Source organism: Patagioenas fasciata, chromosome 34 (assembly GCF_037038585.1).
Source record: "Patagioenas fasciata isolate bPatFas1 chromosome 34, bPatFas1.hap1, whole genome shotgun sequence".
In the NCBI taxonomy this organism is placed as follows: Eukaryota; Metazoa; Chordata; class Aves; order Columbiformes; family Columbidae; genus Patagioenas; species Patagioenas fasciata.
The window spans coordinates 1,329,866-1,350,616 of NC_092553.1; the positions used below are offsets into that span (position 1 = coordinate 1,329,866).

At 67.7% G+C, this 20,751-nt stretch overlaps 2 long non-coding RNA genes across 3 annotated transcripts in view; one reads left to right on the top strand and one right to left on the bottom strand.

Annotated features, from left to right (window-relative positions):
- LOC139826090 (uncharacterized) overlaps positions 1-20,751 on the bottom strand; it is a 567,662-nt gene that overhangs the window by 252,008 nt on the left and 294,903 nt on the right. The gene's annotated exons all lie outside the window — the stretch shown is intronic.
- LOC139826093 (uncharacterized) overlaps positions 1-20,751 on the top strand; it is a 370,736-nt gene that overhangs the window by 67,215 nt on the left and 282,770 nt on the right. The window lies entirely within an intron of this gene.

The following is a 20,751-nucleotide window of genomic DNA, read 5'->3' on the forward strand; positions in this document are numbered from 1 at the left end:
ATAGGGCCCGAGCAAACCCGACAGGGCCTGACGGAGCCTGACAGGGCCCGAGCAAACCCGACAGGGCCCGAGCAAACCTGACAGGGCCCGACGGAGCCCGACAGGGCCCGAGCAAACCCGAAAGGGCCCGACGGAGCCTGACAGGGCTCGATGGAGCCCGACAGGGCCTGAGGAAACCCGACAGGGCTCGACGGAGCCCGATAGGGCCCGAGCAAACCCGACAGGGCCTGACGGAGCCCGACAGGGCCCGAGCAAACCCGACAGGGCTCGAACAAACCCGACAGGGTCCGACGAAGCCTGACAGGGCTTCAGCAAACCCGACATGGCCCGAGCAAACCCGACAGGGTTCGACGGAGCCCGACAGAGCCCGAGGAAACCAGACAGGGCCCGACGGAGCCCGACAGGGCCCGAGCAAACCCGACAGGGCCCGACGGAGCCCGACAGGGCCCGAGCAAACCCGAAAGGGCCCGACAGAGCCTGACAGGGCTCGATGGAGCCAGACAGGGCCCGAGGAAACCCGACAGGGCCTGACGGAGCCCGACAGGGCCCGAGGAAACCCGAAAGGGCCCGACGGAGCATGACAGGGCTCGATGGATCCCGACAGGGCCCGAGGAAAGCCGACAGGGCTCGACGGAGCCCGATAGGGCCCGAGCAAACCCGACAGGGCCTGACGGAGCCCGACAGGGCCCGAGCAAACCCGACAGGGCTCAAACAAACCCGACAGGGTCCGACGAAGCCTGACAGGGCTTCAGCAAACCCGACATGGCCCGAGCAAACCCGACAGGGTTCGACGGAGCCCGACAGAGCCCGAGGAAACCAGACAGGGCCCGACGGAGCCCGACAGGGCCCGAGCAAACCCGACAGGGCCCGACGGAGCCCGACAGGGCCCGAGCAAACCCGAAAGGGCCCGACAGAGCCTGACAGGGCTCGATGGAGCCAGACAGGGCCCGAGGAAACCCGACAGGGCCTGATTGAGCCCGATAGAACCCGAGCAAACCCGACAGGGCCTGACGGAGCCTGACAGGGGCCGGGCAAACCCGACAGGGCACGCTGGAGCCCGACAGAGCCCGAGCAAACCCGACAGGGCCCGACAAGGCCCGACAGGGCCCGAGCAAACCTGACAGGACCTGACAAAGCCTGACAGGGCCCGATGGAGCCCGACAGGGCCTGAGCAAACCCGAAAGAGCCCGACGGAGCCTGACAGGGCTCGATAGAGTCCGACAGGGCCCGAGGAAACCCGACAGGGCCGGACGGAACCCGAGAGGGCCCGACGGAACCCGAGAGGGCCCGAGGAAATCCGACAGGGCCCGACGGAGCCTGACAGGGCCCGAGCAAACCCGACAGGGCCCGACAGAGCCCGACAGGACCCGAGCAAACCCGACATGGCTTGAGCAAACCCGACAGGGTTCGACAAAGCCTGACAGGGCTCGATGGAGCCCGACAGGGCCCGAGGAAACCCGACAGAGCCCGACAGAGCCTGACAGGGCCCGAGCAAACCCGACAGGGCCCGAGCAAACCTGACAGGGCACGAAGGAGCCCGACAGGGCCCGAGCAAACCCGACAAGGCCCAACGGATCCCGACAGGGCCTGAGCAAACCTGACAGGGCCCAACGGAGCCCGACAGGGCACGAGCAAACCCGACAGGGCCTGACGGAGCCTGACAGGGCCCGAGCAAACCCGACAGGGCCCGAGCGAATCTGACAGGGCCCGACGGAGCCCGACAGGACGCGGGCAAACCCAACAGGTCCCGAGCAAACCCGACAGGGCCTGACAAGGCCCGACAGGGCCCGAGCAAACCTGACAGGGCCTGACGGAGCCCGACAGGGCTCGAGCAAACCCGATAGGGCCTGACGGAGCCTGACAGGGCCCGAGCAAACCTGACAGGGCCCGAGAGAACCTGACAGGGCCCGACGGAGCCCGACAGGGCGCGAGCAAACCTGACAGGGGCTGACAAGGCCCGACAGGGCCTGAGCAAACCCGACAGGACCCGCCAAAGCCTGATAGGGTCCGATGGAGCCCGACAGGGCCCGAGCAAACCCGACAGGGCCCGAGCAAACCTGACAGGGCTCGATGGAGCCCGACAGGGCCCGAGGAAACCCGACAGGGCCTGACGGAGCCCGACAGGGCCCGAGCAAACCCGAAAGGGCTCGACGAAGCCTGACAGGGCTCGATGGAGCCCGACAGGGCCCGAGGAAATCCGACAGGGCCCGACGGAGCCCGACAGGGCTCGAGCAAACCCGACAGGGTCCGACGAAGCCTGACAGGGCTTCAGCAAACCCGACATGGCCCGAGCAAACCCGACAGGGCCCGACGAAGCCCAACACAGCCCGAGGAAACCAGACAGGGCCCGACGGAGCCCGACAGGGCCCGAGCAAACCCGACAGGGCCCGAGCAAACCCGACAGGGTTCGACAAAGCCTGACAGGGCTTGATGGAGCCCGACAGGGCCTGAGGAAACCCAACAGGGCCCGACGGAGCCTGACAGAGCCCAAACAAACCCGACAGGGCTCGACGGAGCCCAACAGGGCCCGAGCAAACCCGAAAGGGCCCGACGAAGCCTGACAGGGCTCGATGGAGCCCGACAGGGCCCGAGGAAACCCGACAGGGCCCGACGGAGCCCGACAGGGCTCGAGCAAACCCGACATGGCCCGAGCAAACCCGACAGGGCCCGATGAAGCCCAACAGAGCCCGAGGAAACCAGACAGGGCCCGACGGAGCCCGACAGGGCCCGAGCAAACCCGACAGGGCCCGAGCAAACCCGACAGGGTTCGACAAAGCCTGACAGGGCTTGATGGAGCCCGACAGGGCCTGAGGAAACCCAACAGGGCCCGACGGAGCCTGACAGAGCCCAAACAAACCCAACAGGGCCCGACGGAGCCTGACAGAGCCCAAACAAACCCGACAGGGCTCGACGGAGCCCAACAGGGCCCGAGCAAAACCGAAAGGGCCCGACGAAGCCTGACAGGGCTCGATGGAGCCCGACAGGGCCCGAGGAAACCCGACAGGGCCCGACAGAGTCCGATAGGGCCCGAGCAAACCCGACAGGGCCTGATGCCGCCCGACAGGGCTCGAACAAACCCGACAGGGTCCGACGAAGCCTGACAGGGCTTCAGCAAACCCGACATTGCCCGAGCAAACCCGACAGGGTTCGACGGAGCCCGACAGAGCCCGAGGAAACCAGACAGGGCCCGACGGAGCCCGACAGGGCCCGAGCAAACCCGACAGGGCCCGACGGAGCCCGACAGGGCCCGAGCAAACCCGAAAGGGCCCGACAGAGCCTGACAGGGCTCGATGGAGCCAGACAGGGCCCGAGGAAACCCGACAGGGCCTGATTGAGCCCGATAGGGCCCGAGCAAACCCGACAGGGCCTGACGGAGCCTGACAGGGGCCGGGCAAACCCGACAGGGCACGCTGGAGCCCGACAGAGCCCGAGCAAACCCGACAGGGCCCGACAAGGCCCGACAGGGCCCGAGCAAACCTGACACGTCCTGACAAAGCCTGACAGGGCCCGACGGAGCCCGCCAGGGCCCGAGCAAACCCGAAAGAGCCCGACGGAGCCTGACAGGGCTCAGTGGAGTCCGACAGGGCTCGAGGAAACCCGACAGGGCCCGACGGAACCCGACAGGGCCTGAACAAACCCGACAGGGCCCGAGCAAACCCGACAGGGCCCGACGGAGCCTGACAAGGCCCGAGAAAACCTGACAGGGCTCGACGGAGCCCGACAGGGCCCGAGCACACTTGACAGGGTCCGACGAAGCCTGACAGGGCTTCAGAAAACCCAACAGGGCCCGAGCAAACCGACAGGGCCCAACGGAGCCCGACAGGGCTCGAGGAAACCCGACAGGGCCCGAAGGAGCCCGATAGGGCCCGAGCAAACCCGACAGGACCCGATGGAGCCCGACAGGGCCTGAGCAAATCCGACAGGGCCCGACGGAGCCCGACAGGGCCCGAGCAAACCCGAAAGGGCCCGACGGAGCCTGACAGGGCTCGATGGAGCCCGACAGGGCCCGAGGAAACCCGACAGGGCCCGACGGAGCCCGATAGGGCCCGAGCAAACCCGACAGGGCCTGATGGAGCCTGACAGGGCCCGGGCAAACCCGACAGGGCACGCTGGAGCCCGACAGAGCCCGAGCAAACCCGACAGGGCCCGACAAGGCCCGACAGGGCCCGAGCAAACCTGACAGGACCTGACAAAGCCTGACAGGGCCCGACGGAGCCTGACAGGGCCTGAGCAAACTTGAAAGAGCCCGACGGAGCCTGACAGGGCTCGATAGAGTCCGACAGGGCCCGAGGAAACCCGACAGGGCCCGACAGAACCCGAGAGGGCCCGACGGAACCCGAGAGGGCCCGAGGGAATCCGACAGGGCCCGACGGAGCCTGACAGGGCCCGAGCAAACCCGACAGAGCCTGACAGAGCCCGACAGGACCCGAGCAAACACGACAGGGCTTGAGCAAACCCGACAGGGTTCGAAAAAGCCTGACAGGGCTCGATGGAGCCCGACAGGGCCCGAGGAAACCCGACAGGGCCCGACGGAGCCTGACAAGGCCCGAGCAAACCCTACAGGGCCCGAGCAAACCTGACAGGGCACGAAGGTGCCCGACAGGGCCCGAGCAAACCCGACAAGGCCCAACGGATCCCGACAGGGCCTGAGAAAACCTGACAGGGCCCGACGGAGCCCGACAGGGCACGAGCAAACCCGACAGGGCCTGACGAAGCCTGACAGGGCTCGATGGAGCCCGACAGGGCCCGAGGAAACCCGACAGGGCCCGACAGAGCCCGATAGGGCCCGAGCAAACCCGACAGTGCCTGATGGAGCCCGACAGGGCTCGAACAAACCCGACAGGGTCCGACGAAGCCTGACAGGGCTTCAGCAAACCCGACATGGCCCGAGCAAACCCGACAGGGTTCGACGGAGCCCGACAGAGCCCGAGGAAACCAGACAGGGCCCGAAGGAGCCCGACAGGGCCCGAGCAAACCCGACAGGGCCCGACGGAGCCCGACAGGGCCCGAGCAAACCCGAAAGGGCCCGACAGAGCCTGACAGGGCTCGATGGAGCCAGACAGGGCCCGAGGAAACCCGACAGGGCCTGATTGAGCCCGATAGGGCCCGAGCAAACCCGACAGGGCCTGACGGAGCCTGACAGGGGCCGGGCAAACCCGACAGGGCACGCTGGAGCCCGACAGAGCCCGAGCAAACCCGACAGGGCCCGACAAGGCCCGACAGGGCCCGAGCAAACCTGACACGTCCTGACAAAGCCTGACAGGGCCCGACGGAGCCCGCCAGGGCCCGAGCAAACCCGAAAGAGCCCGACGAAGCCTGACAGGGCTCAGTGGAGTCCGACAGGGCCCGAGGAAACCCGACAGGGCCCGACGGAACCCGACAGGGCCTGAACAAACCCGACAGGGCCCGAGCAAACCCGACAGGGCCCGACGGAGCCTGACAAGGCCCGAGAAAACCTGACAGGGCTCGACGGAGCCCGACAGGGCCCGAGCACACTTGACAGGGTCCGACGAAGCCTGACAGGGCTTCAGAAAACCCGACAGGGCCCGAGCAAACCGACAGGGCCCAACAGAGCCCGACAGGGCCCGAGGAAACCCGACAGGGCCTGAAGGAGCCCGATAGGGCCCGAGCAAACCTGACAGGACCCGATGGAGCCCGACAGGGCCTGAGCAAATCCGACAGGGCCCGACGGAGCCCGACAGGGCCCGAGCAAACCCGAAAGGGCCCGACGGAGCCTGACAGGGCTCGATGGAGCCCGACAGGGCCCGAGGAAACCCGACAGGGCCCGACGGAGCCCGATAGGGCCCGAGCAAACCCGACAGGGCCTGATGGAGCCTGACAGGGCCCGGGCAAACCCGACAGGGCACGCTGGAGCCCGACAGAGCCCGAGCAAACCCGACAGGGCCCGACAAGGCCCGACAGGGCCCGAGCAAACCTGACAGGACCTGAGAAAGCCTGACAGGGCCCGACGGAGCCTGACAGGGCCTGAGCAAACTTGAAAGAGCCCGACGGAGCCTGACAGGGCTCGATAGAGTCCGACAGGGCCCGAGGAAACCCGACAGGGCCCGACAGAACCCGAGAGGGCCCGACGGAACCCGAGAGGGCCCGAGGGAATCCGACAGGGCCCGACGGAGCCTGACAGGGCCCGAGCAAACCCGACAGAGCCTGACAGAGCCTGACAGGACCCGAGCAAACCCGACAGGGCTTGAGCAAACCCGACAGGGTTCGACAAAGCCTGACAGGGCTCGATGGAGCCCGACAGGGCCCGAGGAAACCCGACAGGGCCCGACGGAGCCTGACAGGGCCCGAGCAAACCCTACAGGGCCCGAGCAAACCTGACAGGGCACGAAGGAGCCCGACAGGGCCCGAGCAAACCCGACAAGGCCCAACGGATCCCGACAGGGCCTGACAAAACCTGACAGGGCCCGACGGAGCCCGACAGGGCACGAGCAAGCCCGACAGGGCCTGACAGAGCCTGACAGGGCCCGAGCAAACCCGACAGGGCCCGAGCGAATCTGACAGGGCCCGACGGAGCCCGACAGGACGCGGGCAAACCCGACAGGTCCCGAGCAAACCCGACAGGGCCAGACAAGGCCCGACAGGGCCCGAGCAAACCTGACAGGGCCTGGCGGAGCCCGACAGGGCTCGAGCAAACCCGATAGGGCCTGACGGAGCCTGACAGGGCCCGAGCAAACCTGACAGGGCCCGAGAGAACCTGACAGGGCCCGACGGAGCCCGACAGGGCGCGAGCAAACCCGACAGGGGCTGACAAGGCCCGACAGGGCCTGAGCAAACCCGACAGGACCCGTCAAAGCCTGATAGAGTCCGATGGAGCCCGACAGGGCCCGAGCAAACCCGACAGGGCCCGAGCAAACCTGACAGGGCTCGATGGAGCCCGACATGGCCCGAGCAAACCCGACAGGGCCCGACGAAACCCAACACAGCCCGAGGAAACCAGACAGGGCCCGACGGAGCCCGACAGGGCCCGAGCAAACCCGACAGGGCCCGAGCAAACCCGACAGGGTTCGACAAAGCCTGGCAGGGCTTGATGGAGCCCGACAGGGCCTGAGGAAACCCAACAGGGCCCGACGGAGCCTGACAGAGCCCAAACAAACCCGACAGGGCTCGACGGAGCCCAACAGGGCCCGAGCAAACCCGAAAGGGCCCGATGAAGCCTGACAGGGCTCGATGGAGCCCGACAGGGCCCGAGGAAACCCGACAGGGCCCGACAGAGCCCGATAGGGTCCGAGCAAACCCGACAGGGCCTGATGGAGCCCGACAGGGCTCGAACAAACCCGACAGGGTCCGACGAAGCCTGACAGGGCTTCAGCAAACCCGACATGGCCCGAGCAAACCCGACAGGGTTCGACGGAGCCCGACAGAGCCCGAGGAAACCAGACAGGGCCCGACGGAGCCCGACAGGGCCCGAGCAAACCCGACAGGGCCCGACGGAGCCCGACAGGGCCCGAGCAAACCCGAAAGGGCCCGACAGAGCCTGACAGGGCTCGATTGAGCCAGACAGGGCCCGAGGAAACCCGACAGGGCCTGATTGAGCCCGATAGGGCCCGAGCAAACCCGACAGGGCCTGACGGAGCCTGACAGGGGCCGGGCAAACCCGACAGGGCACGCTGGAGCCCGACAGAGCCCGAGCAAACCCGACAGGGCCCGACAAGGCCCGACAGGGCCCGAGCAAACCTGACACGTCCTGACAAAGCCTGACAGGGCCCGACGGAGCCCGCCAGGGCCCGAGCAAACCCAAAAGAGCCCGACGGAGCCTGACAGGGCTCAGTGGAGTCCGACAGGGCCCGAGGAAACCCGACAGGGCCCGACGGAACCCGACAGGGCCTGAACAAACCCGACAGGGCCCGAGCAAACCCGACAGGGCCCGACGGAGCCTGACAAGGCCCGAGAAAACCTGACAGGGCTCGACGGAGCCCGACAGGGCCCGAGCACACTTGACAGGGTCCGACGAAGCCTGACAGGGCTTCAGAAAACCCGACAGGGCCCGAGCAAACCGACAGGGCCCAACAGAGCCCGACAGGGCCCGAGGAAACCCGACAGGGCCCGAAGGAGCCCGATAGGGCCCGAGCAAACCTGACAGGACCCGATGGGGCCCGACAGGGCCTTAGCAAATCCGACAGGGCCCGACGGAGCCCGACAGGGCCCGAGCAAACCCGAAAGGGCCCGACGGAGCCTGACAGGGCTCGATGGAGCCCGACAGGGCCCGAGGAAACCCGACAGGGCCCGACGGAGCTAGATAGGGCCCGAGCAAACCCGACAGGGCCTGATGGAGCCTGACAGGGCCCGGGCAAACCCGACAGGGCACGCTGGAGCCCGACAGAGCCCGAGCAAACCCGACAGGGCCCGACAAGGCCCGACAGGGCCCGAGCAAACCTGACAGGACCTGAGAAAGCCTGACAGGGCCCGACGGAGCCTGACAGGGCCTGAGCAAACTTGAAAGAGCCCGACGGAGCCTGACAGGGCTCGATAGAGTCCGACAGGGCCCGAGGAAACCCGACAGGGCCCGACAGAACCCGAGAGGGCCCGACGGAACCCGAGAGGGCCCGAGGGAATCCGACAGGGCCCGACGGAGCCTGACAGGGCCCGAGCAAACCCGACAGAGCCTGACAGAGCCCGACAGGACCCGAGCAAACACGACAGGGCTTGAGCAAACCCGACAGGGTTCGAAAAAGCCTGACAGGGCTCGATGGAGCCCGACAGGGCCCGAGGAAACCCGACAGGGCCCGACGGAGCCTGACAAGGCCCGAGCAAACCCTACAGGGCCCGAGCAAACCTGACAGGGCACGAAGGTGCCCGACAGGGCCCGAGCAAACCCGACAAGGCCCAACGGATCCCGACAGGGCCTGAGAAAACCTGACAGGGCCTGACGGAGCCCGACAGGGCACGAGCAAACCCGACAGGGCCTGACGAAGCCTGACAGGGCTCGATGGAGCCCGACAGGGCCCGAGTAAACCCGACAGGGCCCGACAGAGCCCGATAGGGCCCGAGCAAACCCGACAGGGCCTGATGGAGCCCGACAGGGCTCGAACAAACCCGACAGGGTCCGACGAAGCCTGACAGGGCTTCAGCAAACCCGACATGGCCCGAGCAAACCCGACAGGGTTCGACGGAGCCCGACAGAGCCCGAGGAAACCAGACAGGGCCCGACGGAGCCCGACAGGGCCCGAGCAAACCCGACAGGGCCCGACGGAGCCCGACAGGGCCCGAGCAAACCCGAAAGGGCCCGACAGAGCCTGACAGGGCTCGATGGAGCCAGACAGGGCCCGAGGAAACCCGACAGGGCCTGATTGAGCCCGATAGGGCCCGAGCAAACCCGACAGGGCCTGACGGAGCCTGACAGGGGCCGGGCAAACCCGACAGGGCACGCTGGAGCCCGACAGAGCCCGAGCAAACCCGACAGGGCCCGACAAGGCCCGACAGGGCCCGAGCAAACCTGACACGTCCTGACAAAGCCTGACAGGGCCCGACGGAGCCCGCCAGGGCCCGAGCAAACCCGAAAGAGCCCGACGGAGCCTGACAGGGCTCAGTGGAGTCCGACCGGGCTTGAGGAAACCCGACAGGGCCCGACGGAACCCGACAGGGCCTGAACAAACCCGACAGGGCCCGAGCAAACCCGACAGGGCCCGACGGAGCCTGACAAGGCCCGAGAAAACCTGACAGGGCTCGACGGAGCCCGACAGGGCCCGAGCACACTTGACAGGGTCCGACGAAGCCTGACAGGGCTTCAGAAAACCCGACAGGGCCCGAGCAAACCGACAGGGCCCAACAGAGCCCGACAGGGCCCGAGGAAACCCGACAGGGCCCGAAGGAGCCCGATAGGGCCCGAGCAAACCTGACAGGACTCGATGGAGCCCGACAGGGCCTGAGCAAATCCGACAGAGCCCGACGGAGCCCGACAGGGCCCGAGCAAACCCGAAAGGGCCCGACGGAGCCTGACAGGGCTCGATGGAGCCCGACAGGGCCCGAGGAAACCCGACAGGGCCCGACGGAGCCCGATAGGGCCCGAGCAAACCCGACAGGGCCTGATGGAGCCTGACAGGGCCCGGGCAAACCCGACAGGGCACGCTGGAGCCCGACAGAGCCCGAGCAAACCCGACAGGGCCCGACAAGGCCCGACAGGGCCCGAGCAAACCTGACAGGACCTGAGAAAGCCTGACAGGGCCCGACGGAGCCTGACAGGGCCTGAGCAAACTTGAAAGAGCCCGACGGAGCCTGACAGGGCTCGATAGAGTCCGACAGGGCCCGAGGAAACCCGACAGGGCCCGACAGAACCCGAGAGGGCCCGACGGAACCCGAGAGGGCCCGAGGGAATCCAACAGGGCCCGACGGAGCCTGACAGGGCCCGAGCAAACCCGACAGAGCCTGACAGAGCCCGACAGGACCCGAGCAAACCCGACAGGGCTTGAGCAAACCCGACAGGGTTCGACAAAGCCTGACAGGGCTCGATGGAGCCCGACAGGGCCCGAGGAAACCCGACAGGGCCCGACGGAGCCTGACAGGGCCCGAGCAAACCCTACAGGGCCCGAGCAAACCTGACAGGGCACGAAGGAGCCCGACAGGGCCCGAGCTAACCCGACAAGGCCCAACGGATCCCGACAGGGCCTGACAAAACCTGACAGGGCCCGACGGAGCCCGACAGGGCACGAGCAAACCCTACAGGGCCTGACAGAGCCTGACAGGGCCCGAGCAAACCCGACAGGGCCCGAGCGAATCTGACAGGGCCCGACGGAGCCCGACAGGACGCGGGCAAACCCGACAGGTCCCGAGCAAACCCGACAGGGCCAGACAAGGCCCGACAGGGCCCGAGCAAACCTGACAGGGCCTGACGGAGCCCGACAGGGCTCGAGCAAACCCGATAGGGCCTGACGGAGCCTGACAGGGCCCGAGCAAACCTGACAGGGCCCGAGAGAACCTGACAGGGCCCGACGGAGCCCGACAGGGCGCGAGCAAACCCGACAGGGGCTGACAAGGCCCGACAGGGCCTGAGCAAACCCGACAGGACCCGTCAAAGCCTGATAGAGTCCGATGGAGCCCGACAGGGCCCGAGCAAACCCGACAGGGCCCGAGCAAACCTGACAGGGCTCGATGGAGCCCGACATGGCCCGAGCAAACCCAACAGGGCCCGAGCAAACCCGACAGGGTTCGACAAAGCCTGACAGGGCTTGATGGAGCCCGACAGGGCCTGAGGAAACCCAACAGGGCCCGACGGAGCCTGACAGAGCCCAAACAAACCCGACAGGGCTCGATGGAGCCCGACAGGGCCCGAGGAAACCCGACAGGGCCCGACAGAGCCCGATAGGGCCCGAGCAAACCCGACAGGGCCTGATGGAGCCCGACAGGGCTCGAACAAACCCGACAGGGTCCGACGAAGCCTGACAGGGCTTCAGCAAACCCGACATGGCCCGAGCAAACCCGACAGGGTTCGACGGAGCCCGACAGAGCCCGAGGAAACCAGACAGGGCCCGACGGAGCCCGACAGGGCCCGAGCAAACCCGACAGGGCCCGACGGAGCCCGACAGGGCCCGAGCAAACCCGAAAGGGCCCGACAGAGCCTGACAGGGCTCGATGGAGCCAGACAGGGCCCGAGGAAACCCGACAGGGCCTGATTGAGCCCGATAGGGCCCGAGCAAACCCGACAGGGCCTGACGGAGCCTGACAGGGGCCGGGCAAACCCGACAGGGCACGCTGGAGCCCGACAGAGCCCGAGCAAACCCGACAGGGCCCGACAAGGCCCGACAGGGCCCGAGCAAACCTGACACGTCCTGACAAAGCCTGACAGGGCCCGACGGAGCCCGCCAGGGCCCGAGCAAACCCAAAAGAGCCCGACGGAGCCTGACAGGGCTCAGTGGAGTCCGACCGGGCTTGAGGAAACCCGACAGGGCCCGACGGAACCCGACAGGGCCTGAACAAACCCGACAGGGCCCGAGCAAACCCGACAGGGCCCGACGGAGCCTGACAAGGCCCGAGAAAACCTGACAGGGCTCGACGGAGCCCGACAGGGCCCGAGCACACTTGACAGGGTCCGACGAAGCCTGACAGGGCTTCAGAAAACCCGACAGGGCCCGAGCAAACCGACAGGGCCCAACAGAGCCTGACAGGGCCCGAGGAAACCCGACAGGGCCCGAAGGAGCCCGATAGGGCCCGAGCAAACCCGACAGGGCCAGACAAGGCCCGACAGGGCCCGAGCAAACCTGACAGGGCCTGGCGGAGCCCGACAGGGCTCGAGCAAACCCGATAGGGCCTGACGGAGCCTGACAGGGCCCGAGCAAACCTGACAGGGCCCGAGAGAACCTGACAGGGCCCGACGGAGCCCGACAGGGCGCGAGCAAACACGACAGGGGCTGACAAGGCCCGACAGGGCCTGAGCAAACCCGACAGGACCCGTCAAAGCCTGATAGAGTCCGATGGAGCCCGACAGGGCCCGAGCAAACCCGACAGGGCCCGAGCAAACCTGATAGGGTTCGATGGAGCCCGACATGGCCCGAGCAAACCCGACAGGGCCCGACGAAGCCCAACACAGCCCGAGGAAACCAGACAGGGCCCGACGGAGCCCGACAGGGCCCGAGCAAACCCGACAGGGCCCGAGCAAACCCGACGGGGTTCGACAAAGCCTGACAGGGCTTGATGGAGCCCGACAGGGCCTGAGGAAACCCAACAGGGCCCGACGGAGCCTGACAGAGCCCAAACAAACCCGACAGGGCTCGACGGAGCCCAACAGGGCCCGAGCAAACCCGAAAGGGCCCGATGAAGCCTGACAGGGCTCGATGGAGCCCGACAGGGCCCGAGGAAACCCGACACGGCCCGACAGAGCCCGATAGGGCCCGAGCAAACCCGACAGGGCCTGATGGAGCCCGACAGGGCTCGAACAAACCCGACAGGGTCCGACGAAGCCTGACAGGGCTTCAGCAAACCCGACATGGCCCGAGCAAACCCGACAGGGTTCGACGGAGCCCGACAGAGCCCGAGGAAACCAGACAGGGCCCGACGGAGCCCAACAGGGCCCGAGCAAACCCGACAGGGCCCGACGGAGCCCGACAGGGCCCGAGCAAACCCGAAAGGGCCCGACAGAGCCTGACAGGGCTCGATGGAGCCAGACAGGGCCCGAGGAAACCCGACAGGGCCTGATTGAGCCCGATAGGGCCCGAGCAAACCCGACAGGGCCTGACGGAGCCTGACAGGGGCCGGGCAAACCCGACAGGGCACGCTGGAGCCCGACAGAGCCCGAGCAAACCCGACAGGGCCCGACAAGGCCCGACAGGGCCCGAGCAAACCTGACACGTCCTGACAAAGCCTGACAGGGCCCGACGGAGCCCGCCAGGGCCCGAGCAAACCCGAAAGAGCCCGACGGAGCCTGACAGGGCTCAGTGGAGTCCGACCGGGCTTGAGGAAACCCGACAGGGCCCGACGGAACCCGACAGGGCCTGAACAAACCCGACAGGGCCCGAGCAAACCCGACAGGGCCCGACGGAGCCTGACAAGGCCCGAGAAAACCTGACAGGGCTCGACGGAGCCCGACAGGGCCCGAGCACACTTGACAGGGTCCGACGAAGCCTGACAGGGCTTCAGAAAACCCGACAGGGCCCGAGCAAACCGACAGGGCCCAACAGAGCCCGACAGGGCACGAGGAAACCCGACAGGGCCCGAAGGAGCCCGATAGGGCCCGAGCAAACCTGACAGGACCCGATGGAGCCCGACAGGGCCTGAGCAAATCCGACAGGGCCCGACGGAGCCCGACAGGGCCCGAGCAAACCCGAAAGGGCCCGACGGAGCCTGACAGGGCTCGATGGAGCCCGACAGGGCCCGAGGAAACCCGACAGGGCCCGACGGAGCCCGATAGGGCCCGAGCAAACCCGACAGGGCCTGATGGAGCCTGACAGGGCCCGGGCAAACCCGACAGGGCACGCTGGAGCCCGACAGAGCCCGAGCAAACCCGACAGGGCCCGACAAGGCCCGACAGGGCCCGAGCAAACCTGACAGGACCTGAGAAAGCCTGACAGGGCCCGACGGAGCCTGACAGGGCCTGAGCAAACTTGAAAGAGCCCGACGGAGCCTGACAGGGCTCGATAGAGTCCGACAGGGCCCGAGGAAACCCGACAGGGCCCGACAGAACCCGAGAGGGCCCGACGGAACCCGAGAGGGCCCGAGGGAATCCGACAGGGCCCTACGGAGCCTGACAGGGCCCGAGCAAACCCGACAGAGCCTGACAGAGCCCGACAGGACCCGAGCAAACCCGACAGGGCTTGAGCAAACCCGACAGGGTTCGAAAAAGCATGACAGGGCTCGATGGAGCCCGACAGGGCCCGAGGAAACCCGACAGGGCCCGACGGAGCCTGACAAGGCCCGAGCAAACCCTACAGGGCCCGAGCAAACCTGACAGGGCACGAAGGTGCCCGACAGGGCCCGAGCAAACCCGACAAGGCCCAACGGATCCCGACAGGGCCTGAGAAAACCTGACAGGGCCCGACGGAGCCCGACAGGGCACGAGCAAACCCGACAGGGCCTGACGAAGCCTGACAGGTCTCGATGGAGCCCGACAGGGCCCGAGTAAACCCGACAGGGCCCGACAGAGCCCGATAGGGCCCGAGCAAACCCGACAGGGCCTGATGGAGCCCGACAGGGCTCGAACAAACCCGACAGGGTCCGACGAAGCCTGACAGGGCTTCAGCAAACCCGACATGGCCCGAGCAAACCCGACAGGGTTCGACGGAGCCCGACAGAGCCCGAGGAAACCAGACAGGGCCCGACGGAGCCCGACAGGGCCCGAGCAAACCCGACAGGGCCCGACGGAGCCCGACAGGGCCCGAGCAAACCCGAAAGGGCCCGACAGAGCCTGACAGGGCTCGATGGAGCCAGACAGGGCCCGAGGAAACCCGACAGGGCCTGATTGAGCCCGATAGGGCCCGAGCAAACCCGACAGGGCCTGATGGAGCCTGACAGGGGCCGGGCAAACCCGACAGGGCACGCTGGAGCCCGACAGAGCCCGAGCAAACCCGACAGGGCCCGACAAGGCCCGACAGGGCCCGAGCAAACCTGACACGTCCTGACAAAGCCTGACAGGGCCCGACGGAGCCCGGCAGGGCCCGAGCAAACCCGAAAGAGCCCGACGGAGCCTGACAGGGCTCAGTGGAGTCCGACCGGGCTTGAGGAAACCCGACAGGGCCCGACGGAGCCTGACAAGGCCCGAGAAAACCTGACAGGGCTCGACGGAGCCCGACAGGGCCCGAGCACACTTGACAGGGTCCGACGAAGCCTGACAGGGCTTCAGAAAACCCGACAGGGCCCGAGCAAACCGACAGGGCCCAACAGAGCCCGACAGGGCCCGAGGAAACCCGACAGGGCCCGAAGGAGCCCGATAGGGCCCGAGCAAACCGGACAGGACCCGATGGAGCCCGACAGGGCCTGAGCAAATCCGACAGGGCCCGACGGAGCCCGACAGGGCCCGAGCAAACCCGAAAGGGCCCGACGGAGCCTGACAGGGCTCGATGGAGCCCGACAGGGCCCGAGGAAACCCGACAGGGCCCGACGGAGCCCGATAGGGCCCGAGCAAACCCGACAGGGCCTGATGGAGCCTGACAGGGCCCGGGCAAACCCGACAGGGCACGCTGGAGCCCGACAGAGCCCGAGCAAACCCGACAGGGCCCGACAAGGCCCGACAGGGCCCGAGCAAACCTGACAGGACCTGAGAAAGCCTGACAGGGCCCGACGGAGCCTGACAGGGCCTGAGCAAACTTGAAAGAGCCCGACGGAGCCTGACAGGGCTCGATAGAGTCCGACAGGGCCCGAGGAAACCCGACAGGGCCCGACAGAACCCGAGAGGGCCCGACGGAACCCGAGAGGGCCCGAGGGAATCCGACAGGGCCCGACGGAGCCTGACAGGGCCCGAGCAAACCCGACAGAGCCTGACAGAGCCCGACAGGACCCGAGCAAACCCGACAGGGCTTGAGCAAACCCGACAGGGTTCGACAAAGCCTGACAGGGCTCGATGGAGCCCGACAGGGCCCGAGGAAACCCGACAGGGCCCGACGGAGCCTGACAGGGCCCGAGCAAACCCTACAGGGCCCGAGCAAACCTGACAGGGCACGAAGGAGCCCGACAGGGCCCGAGCAAACCCGACAAGGCCCAACGGATCCCGACAGGGCCTGACAAAACCTGACAGGGCCCGACAGAGCCCGACAGGGCACGAGCAAACCCGACAGGGCCTGACAGAGCCTGACAGGGCCCGAGCAAACCCGACAGGGCCCGAGCGAATCTGACAGGGCCCGACGGAGCCCGACAGGACGCGGGCAAACCCGACAGGTCCCGAGCAAACCCGACAGGGCCAGACAAGGCCCGACAGGGCCCGAGCAAACCTGACAGGGCCTGACGGAGCCCGACAGGGCTCGAGCAAACCCGATAGGGCCTGACGGAGCCTGACAGGGCCCGAGCAAACCTGACAGGGCCCGAGAGAACCTGACAGGGCCCGACGGAGCCCGACAGGGCGCGAGCAAACCCGACAGGGGCTGACAAGGCCCGACAGGGCCTGAGCAAACCCGACAGGACCCGTCAAAGCCTGATAGAGTCCGATGGAGCCCGACAGGGCCCGAGCAAACCCGACAGGGCCCGAGCAAACCTGACAGGGCTCGATGGAGCCCGACATGGCCCGAGCAAACCCGACAGGGCCCGAGCAAACCCGACAGGGTTCGACAAAGCCTGACAGGGCTTGATGGAGCCCGACAGGGCCTAAGGAAACCCAACAGGGCCCGACGGAGCCTGACAGAGCCCAAACAAACCCGACAGGGCTCGACGGAGCCCAAGAGGGCCCGAGCAAACCCGAAAGGGCCCGACGAAGCCTGACAGGGCTCGATGGAGCCCGACAGGGCCCGAGGAAACCCGACAGGGCCCGACAGAGCCCGATAGGGCCCGAGCAAACCCAACAGGGCCTGATGGAGCCCGACAGGGCTCGAACAAACCCGACAGGGTCCGACGAAGCCTGACAGGGCTTCAGCAAACCCGACATGGCCCGAGCAAACCCGACAGGGTTCGACGGAGCCCGACAGAGCCCGAGGAAACCAGACAGGGCCCGACGGAGCCCGACAGGGCCCGAGCAAACCCGACAGGGCCCGACGGAGCCCGACAGGGCCCGAGCAAACCCGAAAGGGCCCGACAGAGCCTGACAGGGCTCGATGGAGCCTGACAGGGCCCGAGCAAACCTGACAGGGCCCGAGAGAACCTGACAGGGCCCGACGGAGCCCGACAGGGCGCGAGCAAACCCGACAGGGGCTGACAAGGCCCGACAGGGCCTGAGCAAACCCGACAGGACCCGTCAAAGCCTGATAGAGTCCGATGGAGCCCGACAGGGCCCGAGCAAACCCGACAGGGCCCGAGCAAACCTGACAGGGCTCGATGGAGCCCGACATGGCCCGAGCAAACCCGACAGGGCCCGAGCAAACCCGACAGGGTTCGACAAAGCCTGACAGGGCTTGATGGAGCCCGACAGGGCCTAAGGAAACCCAACAGGGCCCGACGGAGCCTGACAGAGCCCAAACAAACCCGACAGGGCTCGACGGAGCCCAAGAGGGCCCGAGCAAACCCGAAAGGGCCCGACGAAGCCTGACAGGGCTCGATGGAGCCCGACAGGGCCCGAGGAAACCCGACAGGGCCCGACAGAGCCCGATAGGGCCCGAGCAAACCCAACAGGGCCTGATGGAGCCCGACAGGGCTCGAACAAACCCGACAGGGTCCGACGAAGCCTGACAGGGCTTCAGCAAACCCGACATGGCCCGAGCAAACCCGACAGGGTTCGACGGAGCCCGACAGAGCCCGAGGAAACCAGACAGGGCCCGACGGAGCCCGACAGGGCCCGAGCAAACCCGACAGGGCCCGACGGAGCCCGACAGGGCCCGAGCAAACCCGAAAGGGCCCGACAGAGCCTGACAGGGCTCGATGGAGCCAGACAGGGCCCGAGGAAACCCGACAGGGCCTGATTGAGCCCGATAGGGCCCGAGCAAACCCGACAGGGCCTGACGGAGCCTGACAGGGCCCGGGCAAACCCGACAGGGCACGCTGGAGCCCGACAGAGCCCGAGCAAACCCGACAGGGCCCGACAAGGCCCGACAGGGCCCGAGCAAACCTGACACGTCCTGACAAAGCCTGACAGGGCCCGACGGAGCCCGCCAGGGCCCGAGCAAACCCGAAAGAGCCCGACGGAGCCTGACAGGGCTCAGTGGAGTCCGACAGGGCCCGAGGAAACCCGACAGGGCCCGACGGAACCCGAGAGGGCCTGAACAAACCCGACAGGGCCCGAGCAAACCCGACAGGGCCCGACGGAGCCTGACAAGGCCCGAGAAAACCTGACAGGGCTCGACGGAGCCCGACAGGGCCCGAGCACACTTGACAGGGTCCGACGAAGCCTGACAGGGCTTCAGAAAACCCGACAGGGCCCGAGCAAACCGACAGGGCCCAACAGAGCCCGACAGGGCCCGAGGAAACCCGACAGGGCCCGAAGGAGCCCGATAGGGCCCGAGCAAACCCGACAGGACCCGATGGAGCCCGACAGGGCCTGAGCAAATCCGACAGGGCCCGACGGAGCCCGACAGGGCCCGAGCAAACCCGAAAGGGCCCGACGGAGCCTGACAGGGCTCGATGGAGCCCGACAGGGCCCGAGGAAACCCGACAGGGCCCGACGGAGCCCGATAGGGCCCGAGCAAACCCGACAGGGCCTGATGGAGCCTGACAGGGCCCGGGCAAACCCGACAGGGCACGCTGGAGCCCGACAGAGCCCGAGCAAACCCGACAGGGCCCGACAAGGCCCGACAGGGCCCGAGCAAACCTGACAGGACCTGAGAAAGCCTGACAGGGCCCGACGGAGCCTGACAGGGCCTGAGCAAACTTGAAAGAGCCCGACGGAGCCTGACAGGGCTCGATAGAGTCCGACAGGGCCCGAGGAAACCCGACAGGGCCCGACAGAACCCGAGAGGGCCCGACGGAACCCGAGAGGGCCCGAGGGAATCCGACAGGGCCCGACGGAGCCTGACAGGGCCCGAGCAAACCCGACAGAGCCTGACAGAGCCCGACAGGACCCGAGCAAACACGACAGGGCTTGAGCAAAACCGACAGGGTTCGAAAAAGCCTGACAGGGCTCGATGGAGCCCGACAGGGCCCGAGGAAACCCGACAGGGCCCGACGGAGCCTGACAAGGCCCGAGCAAACCCTACAGGGCCCGAGCAAACCTGACAGGGCACGAAGGTGCCCGACAGGGCCCGAGCAAACCCGACAAGGCCCAACGGATCCCGACAGGGCCTGAGAAAACCTGACAGGGCCCGACGGAGCCCGACAGGGCACGAGCAAACCCGACAGGGCCTGACGAAGCCTGACAGGGCTCGATGGAGCCCGACAGGGCCCGAGGAAACCCGACAGGGCCCGACAGAGCCCGATAGGGCCCGAGCAAACCCGACAGTGCCTGATGGAGCCCGACAGGGCTCGAACAAACCCGACAGGGTCCGACGAAGCCTGACAGGGCTTCAGCAAACCCGACATGGCCCGAGCAAACCCGACAGGGTTCGACGGAGCCCGACAGAGCCCGAGGAAACCAGACAGGGCCCGACGGAGCCCGACAGGGCCCGAGCAAACCCGACAGGGCCCGACGGAGCCCGACAGGGCCCGAGCAAACCCGAAAGGGCCCGACAGAGCCTGACAGGGCTCGATGGAGCCAGACAGGGCCCGAGGAAACCCGACAGGGCCTGATTGAGCCCGATAGGGCCCGAGCAAACCCGACAGGGCCTGACGGAGCCTGACAGGGGCCGGGCAAACCCGACAGGGCACGCTGGAGCCCGACAGAGCCCGAGCAAACCCGACAGGGCCCGACAAGGCCCGACAGGGCCCGAGCAAACCTGACACGTCCTGACAAAGCCTGACAGGGCCCGACGGAGCCCGCCAGGGCCCGAGCAAACCCGAAAGAGCCCGACGGAGCCTGACAGGGCTCAGTGGAGTCCGACAGGGCCCGAGGAAACCCGACAGGGCCCGACGGAACCCGACAGGGCCTGAACAAACCCGACAGGGCCCGAGCAAACCCGACAGGGCCCGACGGAGCCTGACAAGGCCCGAGAAAACCTGACAGGGCTCGACGGAGCCCGACAGGGCCCGAGCACACTTGACAGGGTCCGACGAAGCCTGACAGGGCTTCAGAAAACCCGACAGGGCCCGAGCAAACCGACAGGGCCCAACAGAGCCCGACAGGGCCCGAGGAAACCCGACAGGGCCCGAAGGAGCCCGATAGGGCCCGAGCAAACCCGACAGGACCCGATGGAGCCCGACAGGGCCCGAGCAAATCCGACAGGGCCCGACGGACCCCGACAGGGCCCGAGCAAACCCGAAAGGGCCCGACGGAGCCTGACAGGGCTCGATGGAGCCTGACAGGGCCCGAGGAAACCCGACAGGGCCCGACGGAGCCCGATAGGGCCCGAGCAAACCCGACAGGGCCTGACGGAGCCTGACAGGGGCCGGGCAAACCCGACAGGGCACGCTGGAGCCCGACAGAGCCCGAGCAAACCCGACAGGGCCCGACAAGGCCCGACAGGGCCCGAGCAAACCTGACACGTCCTGACAAAGCCTGACAGGGCCCGACGGAGCCCGCCAGGGCCCGAGCAAACCCGAAAGAGCCCGACGGAGCCTGACAGGGCTCAGTGGAGTCCGACAGGGCCCGAGGAAACCCGACAGGGCCCGACGGAACCCGACAGGGCCTGAACAAACCCG